Here is a 26,589-nt window from a genome sequence, read left to right as displayed (position 1 = left end):
AAACTGTAAAGCATATTCCGTTCTTGAGACAAGTGTTTATTTTCTTACATTATAACCAATCAAGTTTATATAATGCCCTTTTCATGGCAAACGCATTCAAAGGTTCTTTAGATACAAAGGCAGCAACTCGGGGCGCCATGTTTTTGTGTTGGGAAAAAGGCAAGATTTTCCACGTATAAAGACCGGCAATTAAATTTGGTATATCAGATATAGTAGTGTCTTAAAATGTTATATGTTTCATCTAATACTGATCAAAACTTATAAAAATGACTATATTTAAACTATTTAAACAGTTTTACTATTGTACATTTTACTTCAAAAATAAAGTTCATTTTATGCTGGGAGAGTGTTGTGAATGTTATTGGTAATGTTGTGCACATTAAGTGACAATTAAGTTGGATGGTTAACACACAGTTAAAAGGAAGCAGGAAAGTCACTGAAGTGTAAATGCAATTGAAGAGAAACCACAACAATACGATTAACATTTAGGCTTATGTGATTTTGAACACGAATTTCTGGAGGAAAAAAACTTGGTTGTCAATTTGCTGTAATGCATTTCAGCTCATCATAGAAATGGAATTTAATTTGAGCCGGCGATTTGACGAGACTTACCGGTAACCGGTCTAACTTTTTAACTTTTGTAACGTATTGTTGTCTTGGTTCACACAACTGATTGCTTTCGACTTATTTTTACGCACGCCATTGGTTTTATCTGCGGTGCATGTTGCTTTAGCCAATAAGAAAGTTTTACTTGTAAACTATATTCAGTAAGCGGTTACGCAGGACCAAGTTACGCTTAATGATTTCAGAATGAGTCAACGAATTCAGGTTTGCATAGAAGGTCATGTCATGAGATATTTAATCAGGATTCGTCGAAGATATGATGAATCAACACGCTATTATCAAATTCATCACACACACAGATATGACCAGAGAGAGAGAAAGAGAGAAAGAAATCAATTTTAGATACATGTATGTTCTGCAACTTTCCCTAGAAACCCTGGTTCTTCAACATGCCTGTTAAATATCACCAATACGCTCGAAGCCTTCCTTCATGGGAAGAATCAGTACCGGGCTCTAAGCAATGTGGGAGACGCTTAAGAGCACCTCTGAAATTTCCAATGCCTGGTCCGGAATTCGAACTACTAACCTCTGAACAGTAAAAAATACTACCGGTCAAAATTTTCTTATGATGACTGACTGATATCACATAATATATTCGTTTAGAGTGTACTTTAGTTACCTATCTTTAATAATACTATTTTTATTCAGTTCTTTACACTATTAAATTTTTCACTGAGGACGAGAATTCCCTAATGTCATCAGTTCTTTTTTCTAAAATGTCATGTCGTCAGTAATCCTTTTCTTCTTAACTTTTCTACGACAACTTAAATGTTAAAATGGCAAACACTATAAGTCTGATTTATCCTTCTCTTGTTATATACATTTTGAATAGATTGTATCCAATCGTTTTTCTTCTATCTCTTAACTTGATATTTGTGTTTGTCGAATAAGCATGCGTGTTGTATGAAAACAACTAAATAGAACATCAGAACATATGCATGATTTCAGGTTAATAATTTTATAACACTCTTTCGTCGGGGAAATAAATAAAACGTGTTAGCTGGCGCAGCGTCATGACGCGAATAATGTCAACTTTATACTCCACATGTACCTTCCACATATTGCCTTGCAAAGTAATGAAACATCGGTAATGAGCAAGATATTGCCTTAAAGCTAAAGCAAACGGTTCTTGCGTATGAAAAGGAATTAGTTTTGGTTCAATCAAGCATACTTCTAGCCTATCACTATCTATGCAGAAATTGATAGTTTGATAGCAAACTGTAAGACTATGAGTAAAGTTTGACATGTGAATGATATTTTCATATCTCACACACTCCTTTTGTTATTTCCGGTTGCTTTAATAAATATGCAAAGTAAATAGCAATCGGGAATCAAATCATTTTGGTGTTTCACAGTAGAATGCATGACAAGACCGATTTTAGAAGCAGAAGTTACAAAATGCGGTATTTTTTTTTTTTTTTTTTTTTTTTTTCGTTAATTTGTTTTATTTTTAACAGTTGATATAATACAGGCCTGTTTTTAATGGAGTTATAAAAAGTTTTTAGGTAATTTCCATTAGTGTCATGTGTTTTCTATCCAAAATATATGCTATATGTGACCGAGTCTTATCAATTTGAGACTTTAAACGAAAAACAATTTCGTTGGTTCAAGTCATTCACAAATGTATTTTTTTTTTTTGTTTGCTTTCTGCCTAAAATATGCTGGATTACATTCAGCTGGAATATGTTTTTATTTTATTTCGGTATCATTCATGTACAAAGCATGACAGATAAAATATACATGACCATTCACTAAATGAATTATAAGAGACTTGTGCATTAAAAGATAAAATAAAAGCTACAAAACTGATTTACCTTTGTCAATTTCTGTAATGTGACCCTGTCTATTTAGTTATCAAATTCTAAAATGATATATATTGAGGCTTAAACGGTGTAAAAAAAACCTTTAAATAGATCAACGTTCATTTAATTAGCAGTGGTAAATTCATATATACATACACACATGTATATATATACATATAATATACCCGTATAAACACATATATATCATACAAATACATACACATATACATGCATTTATGCACACACATACACACCTATACATGCATATATATGCATTAAAGTATATGCACTACCATACAGAGTATTTGATACATTATTTACATCGTTCAATACCAGTGGAACATCTCAGCTCTAACCTTTTTTATGTTGCCTTGTATTAAGTATTAAATTCTGGTAAGTTTTGACATCAGTCTATGAAATAAGTGTATGTTAAAATAACCTAAACTGATCCGATCATATGCGAAGTGACTCAGTCCTATACTCATATCAACATTTACCCTAGGAGTGTGCTAAGATATTTTACCAAACACCCTGCATGTTAGTTTCTAATAAAAACAAGAGCAGTCTGATGACAGCGCGCTCAACTTTTCTCAGTGTTTGACTCTGAACTGTTTTGCCAGTCAAAACTTTATAAAACTTTAACCAAAACGTTCTAAGTTAAAAAGGGGCATAACTCTGTCAAAATTCAAATCAGAGTTATAGTTATTTGGATTAATTCTCCTGGTGTAGACTTTGATAGTAAATAACTATTCTAAGTTTCAAGTTTAAAGCTTTGATAGTAACAGAGATATTTGACTTTGTCAAAAATTTTAACCAAAAAAGTTATAAAGGGGCATTACTGTGTCAAAATTCAAATCAGAGTTATGGGGATTTTTTCTCCTGGTGTAGACTTTATTAGTAAATAACTACTTTCAGAGTTATGGAGATTATTTCTCCTGGTGTAGACTTTGATAGTAAATAACTATTTTAAGTTTCAAATCAAATAAGCGTTGGTTTTCCGGTATATTTTCATATCTGCCGTTTCCGCTGGAATGTAATGAGGTCACAGCACTACTTGATTGAGAGCGAAGTCTGAACATGCTCTATGATTGACGTTTAGCAAGTTTATCTAGACATTCTATTTTAAGTTTTCACAAAATGGTAAGCTTAAATCTGTCTCTGTCAAGCCGTACAATGATGAAATTGCGACTTGAATGATGAACAGGCTAGAGTTTCTACCATATGTATTTGCAAAGCTCAGAACGGCTGATAAACGTATGCATTACATCAAACGATGCATGTGAGTGTCTGTAGCAAAAGATTTCCCTCTGTTAGGCAATATCTTTTTTGAAATTATGTTTCAAGCGGAAAGTAGAAGTTTCTAAACAAAATTTTTAACTATTTTAAAGTTAAAAACTTGTGAACTCACATTACAATGACGTCACGTGAAAGCGGACTAACGATTAATTGGTTATGATTGCTTATGTCAAGTCAGCATCCGCGTGCATCCTAACATCCACTGTTAGTTATCAGACATCAATAGTATATAGCATTGGACCCATTAGAAATATGTAAGGAAGATAAAACAAAACTGTAAATATGAAAATTATGAGACTAGTAACTTCTATTTGGATATGAGAAGAACTTACCCTGCTAAATTTCTATAATGAACGTGTCCATCTTTCAATTAGGACAGTACCATTAACTGTTAAAATGGGTGCTTACCAGAAAGATACAGACTGAATGGCTAACAGTGCAGACGCTGATCAGACTCCACGGATGTGCAGGCTGATCATGATCAACACTGGTCGCAAAGGCAGAATCAATCTTGTCCAGCATGACAAGGGTTAATAGGATTGAAAGCTGATGAACTTAAAACACGATAATAAAAAAACCCTATATTTCATACAGAAATTTAAACTGTGAAGCCGCGATTTAATTTTAAATAAACATGCATTTGATATTTTAATATGTAAGAATAACGACGAACGTGTTCCTGTGAGGGCAATGCTTCCGAAGTAAAATCTGACTTGGGAAATGGTTTCTTTCCATAGTAATATTATTACAACTGCTTATGCAACGCTCTCTGTCCCAAAAGGCACATTACATTTCGTCTGTTTTGTCTATAAAAGATATGAAAATTTTGTTCAGTGCAATTTGGTGTCTTTATGTTGAAATGTATCACATTATCTTAAAAGATTTGGTAAATGTTATCAATTCACAAAAGAGTGTGCATGTAATAAATTATATAGAATTGATTATACGAAGATATTTTCTGAAAATGTGTTTGTCACTTTCAGTCTATTCTTATGTCGAATTCAAGACTTGAATTCTGTTGATGATGTACTGAAACACAACTTCCCAACAAAGAGGTCTTTGTTTAGTCTTTGGAAGTTACTTACGGAGCGACAAATCAAGATATAATTTGCATTACTAATAATATATTTGCAGTTTTTGTAGATGGCACTGTTAACCGAATCTCAATGATATAAGTACAGTTGTAGTATGCATAAGATCTCTTAAATCCTTTGATGAAATCTTACAGAGAAAACGCCGTTACAGTCTCCTAAGACTTCTTAATTGCTTTCATGCATAATAGGAATATTTCATTTAGTTAGGAAACACATTGAAGAGTAACTCTAATTAATTACCCGTATGTTTGTGGGAATACAAAAATACCACATCGTTACGCAAAGTGGTGATAATGTATAAAAAAAAAATTTAACTTTGAAATACTCTCATTTAATTTCCTAAGTCTTAAATCACTATCAGGTTTTTATTCATTTATCAGAATGGTTTACACAATTTTAATCTAATTTTAGAGCTATTGTATGAGTAATTAAAGTAGTAAAGATTTTTAATGAACCATATCAAAATGCAGCAATATTGTGAAACAAATAAAATAGAGAAAAGTGAAAACTTCACAGGTCGCTCAACACGACAAAAATGAAGACATACATCTAAGTATAATAATATATTTTTTCTCTTTATATCAGAATCAGAGTTTCTCTGATGAAATTCGTAATATTCTTTTGCAATATGATATTGTCTTTTCTTGTGACAAGTAACTTTTTACATTACAGTTAGTTATACAGAGTTAAATGACCGTTCCGAGGCAGTACCCCAATTTTCAACCGTGCCGTTTATTTGTTATGTATATTGCCTTGTATGTTAGTGAAGGGATCGCCATGACTTCGAATAAATCAGTTGTCCCTCATCGAGGTGGGTTCGAAACCTCATTCTTTTGTAGAATTCTTTATATGAGGAAGCCAACAAGCCGGCTTACGGAATAAAGGTGGTTCCATCCAGGTGCCCGCCCAAGCCTGAAGCAATGCCTAGAGGGACATCTTATGTCTTTCTCCACCAAATGCAAGAAAAGTCACTATTTAACCTAAATTGTTTGTGCGACCCCACCAAAACATATCAAAATAAATGGAAATGGAATTATTTCCTTTTTATGTCCCTGCAATTATTTACTTACCCCTCCTCCATTTCACCCACACCAAGTTATTAATATAAACTAAATTAAACTTTTATCCTGTTGTCGGGTATCTGAAGCATTCTGAATGCTACATCTTGCAGCTACCGGTTCTGTTTCTGGGTTGTCTGTTTTGAGATGTGTGGCCCTATGGCTACCTGTGTTAACTGTGCATTAAACCTTCCAGAAAGAGTTTTTTATAATTACATAAAATTCTATGTTATATACTAATTCAATCATACTGTTCTATGTGTACAATGGTATTTGTGTTTCTTTGCAAGTTTTATTAAAATCTCTATTTTTTAAGAATGTTTGCCTTTAGAAATCTTCTCAAATACAAGCTATATTCATGTTATATTTGATCTGCAACAGACACGTATAACTCCATGATAATCGGAAAATATCATGCTTTTCGGTACACTGTATAGGATCTTATCTCCTGCAGAATTTCTGGTAATTTGAAACTGTCGTTTCTAAATGTCAATTGAAAGCTATTTATCGGATTTTGTTGTTGCTAAAACAGAAATACAAACACTTCAAAAATATTCATTGTGAGTGACACTGACATGTACTTCAATATCCCAGAAAAAACAACTGTCGAGTGAAGCATGCAGGGTGTCTGTTGATTCAGGTGGAAATCCTTACGTGTTTTTGTATATAGGAAATGTGTATATTATTATACGATTATTATTTGCAAATTAATTTGATTCTTGCTTGGTTTCCAGTTTTTCTTTTTAATATTTGCTTAAATAAGAACATCCTCGATTACAAGAAACATTACCATCAAACTGAAATTGATTTTCCAAGTATTTCTGCAAGATATCTATTTGCTCTCATTCCCCATTTTTTAGGTTTAGCAATCAATTATTAATCAAAGCAGCTTGCCCTAAAATATCAAGAAAAATTTATGTAATTTATATCTATCTATTTGACCAGAATTGTTTTATACGTTTTTATACAGGCTTATACACAAATGTAAGCTTTAATTTTAGCCAGTATTAATTAATGACGGACCCTAAACACACTGAAATATATGCATCAGCTCAGAGTTTCTTTTGTCCAATAAAATCATCAAGATAAAAAATACGGTATATGAAAACATCTCGTGTGGTTAGTTCTTCATAAAAGCTAGCCAGCGGCCCGTTTTTACGCTAATGTTCAACATAACTGAGACTGAATAATATATGAAGTACATATACTGGTATATCCTCGAGCAATTGCGCAAAAACGAAACATTTTCAGATAGAAAGAGTCTCTTTGGCTTTATATATTTTAAAAGTTGGTTCACAGCTTGCCAATGCAATTGCTCACACAGAAACAAGAATGAATATCCAACAGGGAAAGCCACGTTCTAAAAACGCAGCCTCCCCAAACGTAAACCCAGCACGCGTACGCGCACACGACCAACACACACACACACACTCACACAAAGCAAACACACAAGGACAAAACGAACAAATAAAGGAACACAGAGGGGCACCGCTTTGGAACGGTCAGTGACAAAACAACCACTGGGGATCTTAAACCGGTTTATGGTGCACCTAACCTCACTCTTACGCCCACCATGTTCCAAAGTCACAGGAGAGTGTAAATAAAAGTTATCCCCGCCAGGTAAAACCCTAACATACGCAAAGGCAACAGAAGGCATGTAATGTAAAACACAAACAATGCTCTTGTATATCTATATAAATGCAATCCTTAAGAACCTAAAACGCATGTACTCGATGCCTTTGCAGAGGGAACCATCCTTAAGGGCTCGACGAAGCAGGTCAGAAGACAGAAATCAAAATAGCTTAGTCCCGGTGGGATTTAAGAACTACCTATCATAGAGTCCTCCACCTGTTCCGTCAGACACAAAGAGGAAAACGTAGCATCCAACTGTGAAAGGGCTGAGCACCAAGCATGCGGTGTGTCTCAAAACAGCTGGATCATAACCTCTTTTAATAAAACGTTTAATAACTTTACTAAATACAATTGAAAAATTGCCATGACCTAACATCTTACGAAGTTTGTAAACCATATCCCCATAAAAAAACGGGGTTTGATATACCTTCTCGCAGAAGTGTCTTTAAATTGCTGTTGTATTTTGAAACTAAATCTGAATAACGATGGTAAAATTTAGCTAAGTATATACGTAGTTTATAATAACGGTAGCACTATTGAAGAAGCGTATTTGTAATATAATATTGATTACGTTCATTGAAATCCTCAATATGACTACACGCGTAAGTGAGAAATATTTATCCCAGAAGATGTTGCCTGGGGTACATCACCATCCAAATGGGGGAAATTTACAATCATCCCACTTGTTATAAATTTTGGTATATTTAAAATTGTCGTAAATAGAGTGATGTAAATCTAGAAATGAAGCAGTAGTTAGTTTTATTTAACTGCAGCTCCCGGGGATAAATAGTATCGACCAATTGAGGAAAAAACGGGTTATCCTTATTAAGTTAATCATCTAGATAGCGTGATGTTTTATTACAGGCAGTAATAATGTCTGCCTGTGTATCTGGAGAAAGGCCTAACATAAAATCTCTTTCATAACAATATAAAAACAAATCTGCGACAAGGGATGCACAATTTGTTCCCATGGGAATACCAATTACTTGTCTGAAAACTGCATTCCCAAACCTAACGTAAATATTGTTCAATAAAAAGGAAAAGGCTTTACAAACTTCGTCACAGGTCCACATAGTATATTTTTTACAAAGCAACTAGTAAAAAAATGCCTTATCAAAATTGCAAGCGAGAAAAGTAGCATTTCCCTGGCAAAAGTCTTTTGAATCAGGGCAGTTAGTTTTGTATTTATTAAATTATGATACAAAGTAAAATAGTATATACTGACTGAAGACACCTTGCAATTATTAATTCTAAATTTATCCAGGATTTCGCTAGAATTTTTACCGACCAAAACAAGTTTTTCCCAGAGTTTTCGTATACTTTGTCGCAATATCTTTTCACGTGAGCTTTTACAACAGAAAGACATGATGTTAATAACTATGTTAAAAACGAGCTTTATATGGTTGTATATGTAATTTTGGAATCCAATACACGGTTGAAAGTTTAATCTGCTGGTAATCTATACGAACTTTCAAATTAGAAACTTCAGCGATGTGATCAGTGATCAAATGTTGTTCAGCAAAAGTACTCAATGCATAAGCTTTAGTACTATTTAGTTCGTTTCGTAAAACATAAATATAATGTAGGCGTCAAATGATGATAAATTTGTTAGCTGCCTTGTCTGCTGGAACTAAAACAAACTTAGAATGAAATTTTTGTATATACTTTTTCAGATGGCTTAAAGTAAACTTGGGTTTAGGTGGAAGTAGATGCTCATTTGTTTTAAAAATTTAATACGTGAATCGACAATGTTAAAGATATTACGTATCCAAGACGATAATGCATTGGGATCAGCATTTTCACGTCGGCACAATTTAATACAAAAAGTTTCGATAGATTCTGCAATCTGACCACGACATGCATCAAAGTCAATATTTGAGGGAATTCTATATTTAAAGAATAATTACGAATATGTTTGTCTTTGATAATATCAATATTACCAGTGTTGACATGACCTGCATCTGAATAGCAAAATGTTGAGCATTTACATTCACAGAATGTCGGAGTAGTTGTATGTACATCTAGGTCTGAAACAATTTATTGTAATTGAATATATTATTTCTTACAGGTGTTTTATATTTATAACAGATAATCGAAACTTCAGAGTTTCTGAAATAATCTCCACGGGATTTGAAATCTTTCTTTTCGTTGTTTTTAACTAAAAACTCCTATCGTTATACCGACCCGTCGAGACGAGCCGGAATCAAAAATGGTCAAATTGCTTTTCTCAAACTGCAACACTGTGATGGAATTCGCTTTTAAAGTACCGAGTAGAATTCTATAATATCCAAATTTTGTGATCAAGAAAACGCAAGTCTTCTTTGCCATGAAGAATAGAAACATCAAAGGGACACGATATACACGGTATTTTCTGTTTTGGTGTATTTCATTTTACACTGAACAGTTATTTGGATTAATAAATAATGATCCAGTACACTGTTCGCTGATACAAAGATCAACGGAACATTCCGATACCTTGCAAATGTACATGCTGTAACAGACGGCAAATAAAGCCAATATATGATCTCTCACACGTAAAGCGGACATTCTACAACAGTGCTAAAGCAGGTTTTAAGGAAAGGCAGTGTACGCATACTTATTCCCTACCAGACAACATTACATTAACTGGAACCATTTTGTGACAATGACATGTTCAGCTTTCTCCGGATCATTAAGGTATTGCCTTACATACACTAACGGTAATTTTCGTTTAAACAAAAACTTTAATCTAGTTTTTTTTAACAATGCTTTTGTTCAAATCTATCCATATTTTCTTTACTATTTATATAGAAGGGTCTTCCTAACTGACAGCACCGGAGAAATACAATTTATTAAAAATCGTTATACATGCCATTTTAGAAGCAGGCGAATGACAAAGACAGCAAGCTCTGTCCAAATTTCAACAATGATTAAATGAATTTCGATAGGATTTCCAAGATTAGGAAATTGCAGTTACAAACTTAATACCTCTCTGCAACACACAAACGCATTAGCATTCCCTGTCAATCAGCATTATGAATAAGATCGACTGTCATTTCTTTATTTTTACTCATTACTGCTGCACGTAAAGATCATATCCCTTAACTAAAATCAAAGTACGCGAAGAACTTATAGTACGGTCCATAATTCATACTATATTTTAATATGGAAAAGTCTTGACTTCATTTCTTACTTTTATAAAAACAGTAGAACAATCACAGCGCTTGGTTATGTTTACACAAAATCTGAGCCCCTAAGCCCTAAATGTGTAGTTTGTCTTAAGTTCATGCGTATAGAATGGTTAACCGACTTTTTCACGGGACACGGAAAGATAATAAAACGTAATAACCTACCTTGATTTACAGTTTTCTTTGAATCCAAAGAATAAAAAACTTATTTTAATATTCAATTTGACATATAATTTGAATTAAGATGAACAAAGGGCATTCAGATAAATATACAGTGTCATCTTTTTTTTTTAATGAAAGATAATTAGTACAAAAATAATCGTCAAGACTGAACTCTAATTCGCTAGGATATTCTTTTTTTTTAATCTGACACCCATCAAATCTTTTACTGAATATGATATGAAGTTTCCATTAGTACAAACCGATTCAAAATGCATTTTATTTAATCTTTTACTGTTTCTTGAACGGAGGTATTTCAATTTTAACCTGTTTCACCGTGATCAATTGATGTACAGACCGTACGGCAAAATAATAAATATCCTATACTGTAAAAGCACGTATTTTCGCTGGTTAAAAATTTCGCGAATTTGAAATTTTAAGTATGTTCGCGAGGTTTAATATTCGCGAAATTGTGAAAATGGTATCCTACTAATTTGAATTATACTAGATCTAATGGTGAATATACATGCGAGGATTAATTTTCGCGAGATGTAGAGCTTCGCGAATATATCGAAAATTAAACCCTCGCGAAAATTTCTGCTTTTACAGTGTGTATGTTGCTAATGCTAAATCGGGCAAGAAAATTTTGTATACTTAAAAGGTGAGTGTAAATAAACAAAAGATATTTCAGTGGATTGCCAAATGCAAAGCATTTGTTCTGTAGGAAATCGTAAGATATTGGAACTGAATGTTTTAAAGATATGTGTCATTTAAATTATATATAAATTAATGAATTCCTAGTAATATTCTTCCGCATAAAATCCATCGCCATTAGAGTATAAGGCAAAAACGTAATGTTCCCAAACAAGGGAGCTACTTTTACCATTTCCACGTCTTTGGTATGACGACCGGTGATTAAAAAAGAACAAGGATAAATATCCAACAGGGAAAGCCACGTTCCAAAAACGCAGCCTCCGCAAACGTTACCAAGCACGCGGACGCGCACACGACCAAAACCAAACACACACACTCACACAAAGCAAACACACTAGGACAAAACGAACAAATAAAGAAACACAGTGGAGCACCGCCTTGGAATTGTCAGTGGCAAAACCACCACTAACCCACGACCAACTGAAGTCAATGCGGACACCTATCACTAGGTTACCGATAAGCTAATATGTTTAATATAAGTAATACATCTAATACAAATCCAGTTATGCATAGTTTATATTCTCGCTTATAACACATCTTTTTATTATATTATTTCACTTGTCATTTATGTAACTTTCCAACAATAAAATAATCGCCCCGTTTCATTTTGACTTCAATCGCTTGGGAGAAATATAAATATAAATTTTGCTCTGGTTTCTATATTGTCATAATGCCCCGCGTGAAGAAAGAGAGGGCGAACTTGAGAGGCTTTGTTAAGTAAACATAGTAAAATGAATATGAATACGCTAAATGTATTTTGTGGGTGATGCCATTTACTGAACGAAGGCGATTTCACACCCCAGGAAGTAAAATGAGTTTTATTTCTAACATCGGCGAAAACAACGGAAACCCCTGTCCGGTATGCAAGAATGTAAGTTTTGTGCAACTTATTTACTATGTCAATGCAAATAAATAACGGCTGATAAGCGACAAGGAAATACAAACGTATACAATAACATTTGCGTGTAATGATGGGCTCCAAGAATAAGTTAGATAGGTAACTGTAATGCGGAAAATTATGATGAGTCTTAAAATAAAATCGAAATCAAATAAATGGTCCGTTCAATGTTTACATCGCCTGTGAAGCGACATTATGTCAATATTTTGATTTTCAGTGAAATAACTTCTTTTAGACTGTTTTCTTTTTCCCTTGATTTATACTGTGCAATAAATCTGCTGCGCGAATATCTGAAGAACTGGTTTCTTTTTATGCAATTAAGAAGCTTATCTGTCGTGGTTGTGTCTTGGATTACTTGAAATTAGAAGTGTAGAGTTAGATTTTGAAATAACGTTCAGTCAAAGAATGTGAAATTCAGGTCTACATGATCTACATACAATAAACAACTTAAATACTATTGAAACAATATGTATTTTGTACGACAAAACGGAAATGTGAAAATGTAAGCAATTTATTTATATTTTCGGAATGCATGCAAAAACAACGGCAGAAAAGATCACCGAATTCACGAATTGCGTTAGCGATTAATGTTTAATTTCTCGATCATAAAATAATCCCATTTCTAATTTTTACATTATATTTTCTTTCCACGCATACATTGTTGTACTGAATATTAGTATCTTGTTCCCGGTTATTACGTTCACTAGACGTAAAAACGCGATGCTTTCTAAGTAATGTTCTCCCTGACTACACACGGGCGTCATCGAAACAGCGGCATGTTGTCACTTAGCTGCGTTATCACCCCCTTCACGTTTTATCAAAATAAACGCCACAATTTTCAACGGAATGAATATTGAGAACTTACATATATCAAGTGAAACTCGCATAAAATCTCAATATTTTCTAAGAAAATCGTGTGTAGTTTAATTTTTCCAATTTCGCGTCTTGAAATCACATCTTGTTGGCTTTATCAAAAAACTGATAAATTAAAGCAGTAAATCTAACAAGAAAATTTATCTTTGTCATAGTATACAAACATTTAATAAACGGGTGTATTATGTATATGACTTTCATTTCAAAGAAAAGCGTGATTGTCAACTTGAAACATTAATTTCGGTAGCAAGAAATCTTGCTGTAAATTATAGAGAACGTTTCGTATTACACTATCAAACTGAAACTGAAATTAATATATATTTGAAATTCTATTTGTAGAATATTTCGCTCAATTTCTGATATTGTTTGACCTACTTCATTGTTGTGTGTCACGTAAGAAGCGAGATACATTCAAAAGGTTATATCCGTAAATAACTACTTTAAAGGTTGAAAAGGACAAAAGGTTATCTTTTGCTACAAAGGAAAACTCAAAGAATAAATCTATAATCTAATAATAAATGCAACCAACGGTACAATTAAACAACACTTAATTTCATGACGTTTATAGCAGACTAGAAAGTAATTAACTGGACACACTTTTATATATCTTATTAAAAAGAAATCTAGCATAGAACGCAACCAAGCAAAATAATTGCAGACTCGCTTTGATTCGCTTCAGATATTCAATAAGTGCCGGACATTGAAATATTGTTTGGCGACAATTAACTTCATCTCTTCTTGATACACTCCATTACTTACTTCTGGACCGACTTATCTGTCTGTTTAACAGATGATTAAGTTAGATACTGACAGTTTATTGAGAAGTTTTCTCTTGTACTTATATAACTCCCTCACAAATTAATCTTATTAGAAATTCGCAACGTCTAAACAGAATATAAAAGTGTCAACGTCTGAACAAAGTATAAAAGTCTCAACGTCTAAATAAGATTTAAAATCCTCAACGTCAAAACAAAATATAACAATCTCAACGTCTGAACAAAGTATAACAACCTCAACGTCTAAACAAAATATAACAATCCCAACGTCTAAATAAAATATAACAACCTCAACGTCTAAATAAAATATAACAATCTCAACGTCTAAATAAAATATAACAATGTAAAAAGCCGTCCGACCACAATAGCGGAAGTCACTAAGATATCTTCATAGGATCCTTTATTTAAACAAGAATTTGGCAAAGACTGCACTTACAGTCGATCTAATATTCTTTAGTTTTATCCTCGAAAAATAAAATTAATCAGTTTAGATTCAGATAAAGTGACCGAAGATAAAAACATTTTTTGTATTTTTCTCATACCTATTAATAGATTGATAAAGAAGAACTCATTGAATCAGTGTTGAGCTTTATAGCCAGCCTTGCTGTTAATCTACTTTCCTGTTGCATTGTACGCCAATGATAATTGTGTTTTAGGTGAAATTGTGGATTATTTATTGTTACAAAGAATTCATGTTGTGTTCTGTCAACTTTCATCTCAAAGGCGAATGCTTCGTTGCACAAAAAAAAAATAATATAAAACGTCTACATATGTTTTTGCTTAAAGCGTCAACGTAAGGCATAATATTTGACAAAATAACTGATATGCAATATATTTAAACTTTATGAAAAAAAGGAAATTTCTCCACCTCTCTGAATAGACTCAATCAAACCGAGTTTGATACTCTCTGAATAGACTCAATCAAACCGAGTTTGATATTATGTTGCATTCTATAGACAAATTCGATAACGACATATACAAACGAAAGACAAATAAATATAAGAGCGTTTTTTTTTTTTGTTTTATTACCACAGGAATATGATTTCCTCAGCTAAAAATGACGTTCATGTAATTCGTTTGTCAGTATTTGATACACCAGATCACGTTTTCAGACTTTAAGACTTAACGGAGTACTTGGTAGTTGCTTTCTCGTCTTCGGGACCGATCTCTATAATCTTAAAGCTGCCGTTTGAAGATAGCAGAAATCCCAAATGGCTCTCTAAGCAACACATGGCTTCCGGTGGATAGCAAATAAATTTCATCCTTGCTAATTGTTGCACGAAAAGGAATGATTGCGGGGAACTCGACAGTCTACTGGTTTGTATCCACTTAAATTCACGCGATACAAGATGAGAAAAGGAAATTGTACTGCAGATCATCTTTCTCGCATACATTCTACAACTGTAGCAAAATTACCGTGATTGCGTAATAATGCATTTTTGTATTGCCGAACACTTCTGATTTAGAGTTAACCATATTATGACAACGTTTTATATTGAGCTATTATATAGTAAAATAAACTAGATAAATAGAAATATAGTCTTATATTTTTCTTCTTTCCTCTTTAGTTCCAAGATAACTTCGAAAAGGCAGAATTTATCTATTATATCGTCATCAAAGCGAAAAACTGCGGATAAATACATTTGCATTAAGAAGCAATAATCCATTTTCTTCCTCTGCGCTGAGGTGTGGATAGGTTTTCTTTCATTTTTGTTGAAGATGGTATCAGTTCGCAATATTTCAAAATAAGCTGCACACCATGACCTGTCTAAGAGCGACATCATCACAACGAGGCAATGCAGATGGTTTAAATGAATCATTTCAAGTGATACAATAAAATGGTTTTATCATCACGTTGTAAAAAAAGTTAATAATGTTGATATTACATCAAGGCCAATTAAAAATAATTGTTTTCGATGAGCTTGAATAAAACGAACTTTCAAATTTACGCCATGGGTCATATTAATAAAGCTGTATATATGTGTGTACATATAGTTTTATATATATATTATTAGAAAGGATCCATTTCAATACTCTTAATATCGAAACTATTGAACAAGCAACGTTGTAAAAATCTAGTTTTTCTTTACATACATTAGTGATTGCTTTGTCAATCCGGGGTATTTTTGTGCATTCTTCTTTTGTGTAAATTGATTACGTTGGCTAATATGGGCTTCGCAGAATAAGACATTGCGGCATTCAGATCAATTAAGTGGCACGAGAAATCTACTTACAGACAGTTGCTGAGAAACGGTTGCATTATTTTCCTATTTCCTAACGTTACTTAATGGAGCCGATATATGGCTTTACGCTTCCAATCAATTTTCAGGGCATCTCGACATCTGATAACGTAGAACATTGTCCAAGGAGCTAATACTTAACAAATATAGTCAATTTGTATACATCCAGTGGTCTCTAACCTTTCATTATAACGATACTGACAGAATATGTGTGGTGAACATAAAACAACAAAAACCAAAGCCGATTTGCCTGCAGATAAGATTTGAACTGACACAAAAGCGGTGCTACAAAAGATGATTCACGCGCCCTTTGTTTCTAATAATTTATATTTTCTAACAAATATATTTTTACGATAGTATATATTCAATTATTGTTGAGATTTATTTTACCAGTCTTTATAAGATCTCAGGTTATAGAGATTAAAATGTTACACATGGCATTTTTGAAAAAATGATAAATGGCAAAACAATAACATAACTGACTTTGTAGGACGAAATCAAAATGTTTATATTTTTTTTCAGTAAATTACATAACATTATTTTGCTTAATGCAGTCATATACTTTACTTAACACGTACTTTGCAATATTCGTTTAGTCTTATTAGGAATAGCTGGGCACAAGTTTGCCGTCCGTATTTTATTGTTGAATATGATTAATAAAGCGTAATAAGTTATCCCAAACAGTTCTTCATTTCCTCAAATTATATCATGTCGCGAAATACACGTGTACCACAGTGTATTCCGTAAAAGGCAGAACTAAAATCCCGTTTCCAAGTCACCCTATTCTGTTGTGTATTCATACGCATCTGTTTTTATTTTAAACAAGCTTTCTCCCAAACAGTTGTTTTGAACCGTTTTCACCCCCTGAGAAAAACCAATTTGAACACAAAATTGGACGGTAACTCGAAAGGGTTATAACAATTTGCACAAAACAAGGAATATTAATGTAAAAAATGCATGATGAGCATTGTTCTTTAGTGCCTTGTTTTCGTGTTCTTTCTCTGACGAGCGAGAGGCAATGCCCGATTGCATTTTGATATTGACATAATGTTTTATTATTACGAATGAAGTGTTATATTTGACGCAGCGAAAGTATTATTTTGTCATTAAAAATGCATAAAACATTGTATTTTGAAGGCACACTGAATTTTTTCGGAGAGCCAGTATTTATTAAGAAATGAATTAGCGGACAGAGAACAGCAGCGTGTTATTAATTTCCGTAGGAAGAATGGCCTTAAATGATGAAATAATGATTCATTGGCTTATTTGTGCAATATAGCTTAATTTTTTTTTTTGTTGTTGCTGTTAATATAAACAAATTATATATCTAAGAAAGAGATCAAACTAATATATCGTGTTTTATATAAAGCCATACATACTTCTTTTATAAAAGATTTATCGCGGATTATATATGGTATAATATTCATATTTTAAAACAAACATATAGACAATAGTATTCACAAATCTGAAACAGTATCCGCTTTGAAATATTATATTTTTTCATTCGCCACGGATAAATATTTCTGTCTTTCCCTTGGAAAAAAACTTGTCTAAGATTGCATCGAAGTGATGCCAAATAGTTCTAACATACTATAACGTCATAAACTATACTATAACGTCATAAACTTTATAGATATTGCTAGGATATACCAAACTTAAAAGGCAGCTACAGCATCGTGCCAAAAATGAGTCAAGTATGTGCTTCCAAAGAATCTTTTTACAGATTTTATTAATTATCACAACAGTATTCTTTAAGTGCCGTGTGGTGGCTGTAAAAAGTCTTCCCGTACTTGGTGGATTCAGTGTTGTTATATTTTCTAGTCCTTTTCTAGGATCATGGACTCCATTCAATGGATGTGTAATAGAGTTCTGCTTAAACCGGTGCTAAGGGACGTGAGAGGTGTTTCACATTCATTACCTTTCATGAACAGACTCAGTCAAACCGAGTCTGTTATTATTCTTCTTGGTTGCATTCTGTGCTTTCAAAGGATCTTTTACAGACTTTATTAATGGCGTCATCAAGTTTACATAATACGTCACCTATGATTATTGGATTTCAAGGGCATAAGGTCACGATGTGTATAATTAGGGTCAAGTCGACGTATTACACTTATTTTTAGATCCGATCATGAGTTAAATGGCGTAATATTGATTATTTCAAAATTGTAACGTGGATAATTTCAAACATGGCGGAACATAGAAAACAACTGTCTGCTGACACGAAAAAAATATTGATTTTATTGGAAGCCGTTTACAAGCTCAGCAAGTTGCTGAACGATTAAACACAAACTAATGTACAATCTCTAACATTTTGTGATGGCGGCGAAAACGTGATGATACTAGTAATAAACTGAGAAGTGGACGTCCGAAATTTGTGTCTGAACGAGGAGACTGAGTTTTGGGTAGTATTGTAAAAGTGACAGGCAAGCAAATTTTAAGGAACTACTGATGAGGTTTATACAGTTATGCCTTCTAAAGTGTCTCAAAAATAGTACATAGGAGACTCCATTTTCTTGGGTGTACAAAAAGACCATCAATAATGAAGACTGTAACTAAGCTAATGCGGGTTGCGTGGGGTAGCGGCAAAATCAGTTTGACTGTAAGTAATTAGTGGAAAAGGTCATGTTCACCAACGTTATGATCAAAAATATTAAACCAGATGGTAAAACTAATGTGTTGAGAAAAGCATCTGAAAGATGGCATCTACAATGTCTCGCTTACGGTTCCCGGGATGCAACGTCAGTTGTGAAAATATTGGTCTGGGGATTGGTTACATATAACGGTGTTGGAACTTACGACTTTTGTGGACGGAAATATGAAGTCTGAAAAATATATAGAAATACTAGACGAACATTTGTGGTCAGTAGTAGCCAAACGGTAAGGAGGAAATGTGTGGTACTATCAGGATAACAATGCCCCTTGCCATAGGTCACGTGCCACTAATTCTTGTAAACAATTAAACAATGTTCTATAAATAAGTTGGCAAGCAAAGGCTCCTGATCTCAGTCCCATCGAAGATGTATGGCTTTTGATGAAAAACACCATCAAAAATAGCCTCCATCTGATTAAAACGTTAATGACCTAAACATCCAGTTACATAGCAAAAGTGCCCTTATTTCATATACTGAGACTAGATTGAAGTATGCGAAAACGATGCCATCACAAAATATTAGACCAAAATCTTATACAACAGTTGGTGAGTACATGTTTAAGTGTTACTTTACGTAAACTTAGTTATCGTCCGTCATTGAAAAATTGACTACAGAAAGAAACTCTTAAACATCTGACTACTGGAAGATACTTAATTCATATCACCAACAAAATCATATTTGTTCCAAAACTAAATGATAATGGTATCTTAGTCACATCAGATACAGATAAATCAAAACTACTTAACAATTTCTTTCAGTCTCAAATATTATTAAAAGACAATAACAAAACACTGCCACAAATGCAAACCAATACAACCTATCCAAAACTTGACTCATTTAACATCACAGAGGAAGAAGTAACAGATACACTCAGATCACACTCAGAAGGTTAAGCTGCAGGGCCCGATAACGTGAATAACAGGATCCTGAAGGAACTCTCACATATCCAACTGTCAACTTTTTAACATATCCATTAACACAGGTCGAATGTCATCCAAATGGAAATTAGCTCGTGCATGTGCTGTTGTGAAGTAAAATGATTCACAGCTAGTTTCTAACTACAAACCTACATCGCTTCTTAGCACAATCGGTAAAGTACTAGAAAAATCATTCATAAGCATGTTTTAAACTTGTTTTCAGCAAAGAACACTATCTCAGCTCTCCATTCTGGATTTGTTCCAAATGACTCAACTACCAACCAACACGTTTCTATATATAATATTTTTTGTAAAGCATTAGATGGAGATTGAGAATTCCATGCAATTTTAGAAATACTGGCGATTCTAGAAACCTGCATTGACACACTCAACGCTTCGCCAACTTTCTACCATCAACTGTCACTGACTGGAACAGCTACCATTAGATCACAGAAATTCTCGCACTATAAGCATATTCAAAAGATTTATTCAGACGTACTGAAAGTCCCATGTCATTATTATGTAGGTGAATGTAAATACCAATTCTTTCTGGAAGGCTTAGGATACACTGCAGCTCTCTCAATGAACATCTATTGACAAAACATATTGTAAACATTGTATTGTGTGTCTGTTGGAGGGGGGTGGGTAGAACATTTATTTTTCAGCTGTTCAATATATCAAAGAGGACACACTATAAGCAATATCAGGTCAATAACCATTGTTACACTTTTGTTTTGCTTCCTTCTTTCCTATACCATATTTTAAGATATCAATATGTAATAAAGTCGTTTCAGTTCAGATATAAGTTTACCGGGTATATAAACAGTTCAAATTTTATATCTAAAAATGTATTCCTTTCCCACCCTTTTTTTAAACTACAGTTTGATTTTGACAAATTTATGTCTCATATCATATGGATAAACGAAGAAACTGCAAGCAGAACAAGTAAGTTTTATTTTGTTACCATTGAAATTACATTATGTATAGGGAGAGTGTTTCTGCAAAAAAAAAAAACTTATAGCTTCCTACTCAGTCCTATATGTTGATAACAATTGCAAAAATGTGAATAAATACTGTTTAAACCAAAAACTGGCACGACGCTGTAGGTGATCTGACGTCTACATGTAAATGACATCTCTTTTCCAAAACTTAGAGATAACATCGATAAAAAAAAACGTTTTCATTTTACACTGTCCGTCGGCAAACGAAAACCCGTTATTACACAGACAGGCTAGTTAGTTCGTTATTACAGATAAAAGTACCAAGTCAATTGCCATCATTCTATCATAATGATAAAACTTATCAAAATAATTCTATTAGCATATGCTTTAAACAAGATCATCAACTTCATTCTAAAATAATTATTGAAACACTGTGAATAAAATGAAGCCCATAGAAAAGATATCCTGTTGTTTTCTGGGTTTAAGGATATTTTAGATAAAAATCAGGAATTGTATATTTATCTTAAGTGCAATTAAAGTTTGGTTGGAACAGATCTATTGACATAATTGCAATTGTTACAATATTACAAATATCAACAAAGAGTAGGAAGCAATAAGCTTTCTCTTCAATTAAAGTTTAACGTGGGCAGGTGTTTTTTTTTTATATTTAACTGTTGAAAAGATCGATATACTGACATTTATTTTGATTTTCTGATTCTCATGGAAAAAAAATCACTTATTTTTGTAGGAAGAAAATATAAGGTCTGAATGTGTTTAGAGATTTTTTGCAAATCCATGAATCGCTTTTAAAGAAGTTCCGATGTGGTTTATACTCGTCTCAATGCACAAAAGTAGATTTTAAGTATTAACTTTTTCCGTGTCTGAAAAAACAATAAACACAATTTATTCCCCTAGTCCTTTAAATTTGATAGTGCTGGTTTAAGATACTAGACGGTATTGCCCGTTTGGGACGCTTAACGACATTATGAATATATCAGTCAAAGCTGTTTTGCCAGACTTCGTGGGCACCAATTAGTTACACACTATATTTCCCAACTAAGGTAATTTAAAAACCATAAATCTTAAAACTGGGAGCGTTTTCCTTCTTTTTTAGGTACATTAACTGAAACATTATCTGCATAAATAAAATGGATTTCCTGCGTCCGGTGAATTGTGCGAATGAATTGAGAGAAAAACTACTTTAATGTAATGTCCTTGTCATATTTCTCTGCTTCGTGTCTGTACGAGTTCTTTTAATTTAAGCATGTTCCTATGTAATATTTCGTAATATTTCACAAAATGATAGCGACAGAAACCAGAGACATTTGTCCTTTCTTGTTTTAATTCATTATTCTACAGCGGCAATATTTTGTACCATGACAACTATTTATAAAATATTGCTATGATACTTTCGATATTTTTATAAGGAATTTAGCTAAATGAAATATTTCATATAAATGATTGATAACTTTAAATGAGAGCTTCTGAAGGCCACAGAGAAAATACCTTAGACCCCAAAGATCATATTAATATATTGGCAGGATTATTTAGATCGAAAGTATTTGTCATCATAGCATAGAAACTATGGGGGAAAAGAACATCAATATCAAATAACAGTAAACAAAATGCACGATAATATAAAATCCACTTGTCAATTGTTGCACTTTACAAAATTATCTTACATGTTGCGAGGCTTCTAAATAAATAAATAAATAAAAAAGTGATAAATACAAACGAATGTGAATGTGGTATTACCAGTACTGTGTTATGCCTAATTGCGTTTTCCCCAGGTTGTCTTAAATTAAAATTATACCAGCCCTATTAATTAGTTTCATTAATGATCCTAAAAGAAAACTTGACTAGTTTAGTGAGGATGTTCGTAATGCATTATTGAAGACTACCCCCGCTGATTCCTATTCCATCCTATCTGCAGCTTTCTCAATAAAAACTGCAGCTGACAGAAAAACACCCAACTTCAATATTGTTATTTACATAAAGAATCGTTTATAGAAATGGAAATAACACTTGGAATATTGTCATTTTAACGGGGAGCAAATGTGTTGTTTTAGATGACATATAATATATCGACATATTATCATAATAGAAGTTATCTGGTAAAGTTTAATAATATCAGATGATATTTTTACACGGATTGCGTGATTTACTAATCCACACACGGATAGAAAAATAGGCACAAAATTCCAGCAAAAGCGTTCGAATTTAATCTACAAGGTAAATTGTTATTTCTGCTGTGATGCTATTTGAACCACCTCCTTGTACAATATTATTTATAAAACCTACTTATAAGAGGTGCTAAATTTAATATTTGCTTAATAGTGTGGTGTTCAGTATAATACTACCTTGGGAGTGTTTCATGTAAAACAAATTTAAGAGAGGAGTTTTCAATGTAATCTTTAATTAAGAGAGGGCGTTAAGTATAATACCTACTTAAAATAGCAATATAACACATGTTCTAACTTAAGAGAGGGGTGTTCAATATAATACCTACTGAAGTGAGGAGTGTTTAATATAATATCGACTAAAGTGAGGAGTGTTCAATATAATACTTAAGTAATGGGTGTTCAGTGAATTATGATATTTTTGTTATAAGAACATTTACTTGTTGACTATCTAGCAGAGTTTGGACTATGTCCATAATGCTTTCAGATACGTAAAACCCGACAAATATCACAATTATATTTTATTTGAATGTGACCAGTTTGACTGAGCAGTATAAATATTAATATGTTATTAGCTTTGTATCGGGAAATATGCACGAGTTCAGAAGCGCAGTATTCTTCAGCTGAAGAACGAGTGCATATTTCCCGATGCAAAGATAACCTTTTTATTACATACGCATCTACACGTATAAATATAATGTAAATATCATAATTTTGTTCAATAGCCTAAATAGGATTGACCATACCGAACTAATTAAAAAAGGTAGTGCAACAACACACACTGAATTACGTCACACACCCGATATGAAATTCAGGCGTCAGTGTATGGAAAAATATTGACCTTTCCGATACCAGTGTAACTTAACGGGGAATAGAAACGTGTATGTAATAAGTTTGTTTGTTTGTTTGTTTGTTTGTAACAACAAGAAAATGTGTACAACGATATTATGACTAACCGATTATGTTACATATTTTTCAGCCATGTGGAAAATGTTGCAGTGAGACATTTGTTACTTTTTGTAGTCAGATAAGTAAAAACTTAGCAAATAATACTGAATAATTATGACATCCGTTGCCATTTTAGCGCATCTGTCACGTAGTGACAAGGTGAACTTTTGTGATCGCCCTTCGTCCGTCCACAATTTTTTGTGAACACAATAGAGACCACATTTCGCAATTAATTTTAATCAAACGTGTACACAACTTGTATTGGCGTAATATCTCAATTCTTTTTAAAACCTGCTAGATCCCATCATGGGTTCCAGAGTTATGGCTCTTAAAGGGCCAAAATATGCTATTTTGGCTTTTGCAGCCATATAGAGACTTCATTTATGGTTTGATCTAATACAACTTGCAAAATATCTTTAACAGCAATAGATCTTGGATTTTATGATGAATCCGTCAGATCCAATCATAGGTTCCGGAGTTACGGCCCCTGATTGACCATTGAAAGAGTCAAATTTTGTGGGATTTTCACCTTGTGAGCACGATAGAAGTGACATTTTACATTCGATTTTAACCACGCTTGCACACAACTTAAGTCACAATAAGACCTCGGTTTTTTTTTTTTTTTTTTTTTTTTTTTTTTTTTTTTTTTTTTTTTGAAACTGGCTAGATTCCATCATGGGTTCAAGAGTTACTGCCCCTGAAATGGTCAACATTTTCTATTTTGACCCCTTCAGTCATATAGAGGTTTCATTTTAGTTGATTTGATACAAACTTGCATAGAATGTTCATCTTGATGATTTCTAAGCCAAGTTTGAAACTTGGTTATGTGAGGTCAAAAACTATGACACCAGATCAAATCAAAGGAAAAGCTTTTTAACACCCTAGAAGCCACATTTATGCTCTTCATGAAAGTTGGTCAGAATATTTATCTTAATGATTTCTATGCCAAATTTCAAACTGGATTACATGGAGTAAAAACTAGGTCACCCGGTCAAATCAAAGGAAAAGCATGAGGCCATATTTATGAGCCTATCTTCATGAAACTTGGTAAGAATGTTTGAATCTTGATGATTCCTATGTCAAGTTCGAAACTGGGTCATGTGAGGTAAAAAACTAGGTCACCATTCAAATCATAGGAAAAGCTTGTTAACACTGTAGAAACATTTATGACCCTATCTTCATGAAACTTGGTCAGAATGATTACCTTGATGATTCCAAGGCTAAGGTTGAATCTGGGTGATGTGGATTCAAAAACTAGATCATTCGCTCAAATCAAAGGAAAAGCTTGTTAACACTCTAGATGCATTTAGCATATTTAAGAGGTGAGCGATACAGGGTCATCATGACCCTCTTGTTCAATTTCTTAGACAATAGTGCAATACAAGACAATACAGATTAGTTTCTTTATAAAAGAAATACTTTCTCTTTCATAGCAAAATCCTACAAATAGACTGGTTGACCTGTTCTTATGTTCTTTCTTACCATTTATATGATATTCACTTTCTTGATTGGAATCCAATGCAATTGCTAGAAACAGAATCAATAAAATTAGCGTCACATTTACATATACGGTCGTCTCCTTATTTGCTCATAAGAATATAGATAAGTCTCTTATCCTATTTAATTTTGTTACAGAGGAATAAACAGTAATTATTTTGCAACACATATTTTCGCCGTATCCAAAGTCAATATTAAATTTCCATAAAAGACTTACAAATACATAAATGAGCCGTGCCATGAGAAAATCAACATAGTGGGTTTGCGACCAGCATGGATCCAGACCAGCCTGCGCATCCGCGCAATCTGGTCAGGCTCCATGCTGTTCGCTTTTAAAGCCTATTGGAATAGAAGAAATTGTTAGCGAACAGCATGGGTCCTGACCAGACTGCGCGGATGCGCAGGCTGGTCTGGATCCATGCTGGTCGCATACCCACTATGTTGGTTTTCCCATGGCACGGCTCAAATAAGTAAAAGGGTTTGATATACATGCAAATGTATATATACTTTTATCTAAATCAAATCCATAATAATACTGATTACGGTAGCAGCCTTAGATGCGAACTAGCCATAGTCAATATCTTATCACAAAACTGATGGTCCTATTTTCTTTCAAACAAATATTCAAGGTGGATTTTAGTGCTATAGTCCTTAGAATGACCACTTTTAATACTTCTGAGAAGCATTCAGCTGACCACCCTAAAATCGCAAACATAAATGTGTCCCCTTTACATGTACGCACACATTGAGTGTATAATATACTGACTAAATGTTAGGGATATGTTTTAACTAGGTTTAAATGTACTTTCAATGCGTGTCTACATTCAATGTGGGAGAATTAATGCCTGGTCAAATGCGAAACTGCAAACCTATGTGCAAATACCAAAACAACATAGACCTTATTCAGCAAGGAGTACTGAAAAGGTAAGCGCTTGACAGGCTGTTCAGTTATGCCGATAAGTGCAATGCACTGTGCATTGTTGGATTCCTACTTGTCCCCTATTTTTTTCCACAATTTTTTTCCACAAGGCAAAAAACTGTACTATTTTTGAACACTGGCTCGTATTCTCGCTGATCGAGGTTTCATTATAATCTGTATGGACTACGGAGTCTTATAAATGG

At 33.3% G+C, this 26,589-nt stretch overlaps 1 protein-coding gene across 1 annotated transcript in view; it reads right to left on the bottom strand.

Moving 5' to 3' along the window:
• LOC123545412 (QRFP-like peptide receptor) overlaps positions 1-26,589 on the bottom strand; it is a 66,192-nt gene that overhangs the window by 4,000 nt on the left and 35,603 nt on the right. The window lies entirely within an intron of this gene.

This window comes from Mercenaria mercenaria, chromosome 1 (genome assembly GCF_021730395.1).
Source record: "Mercenaria mercenaria strain notata chromosome 1, MADL_Memer_1, whole genome shotgun sequence".
Classification (NCBI taxonomy): Eukaryota; Metazoa; Mollusca; class Bivalvia; order Venerida; family Veneridae; genus Mercenaria; species Mercenaria mercenaria.
Note: the sequence above shows the minus strand (reverse complement) of the source record. Positions and strands in the feature narration are given on the sequence as shown.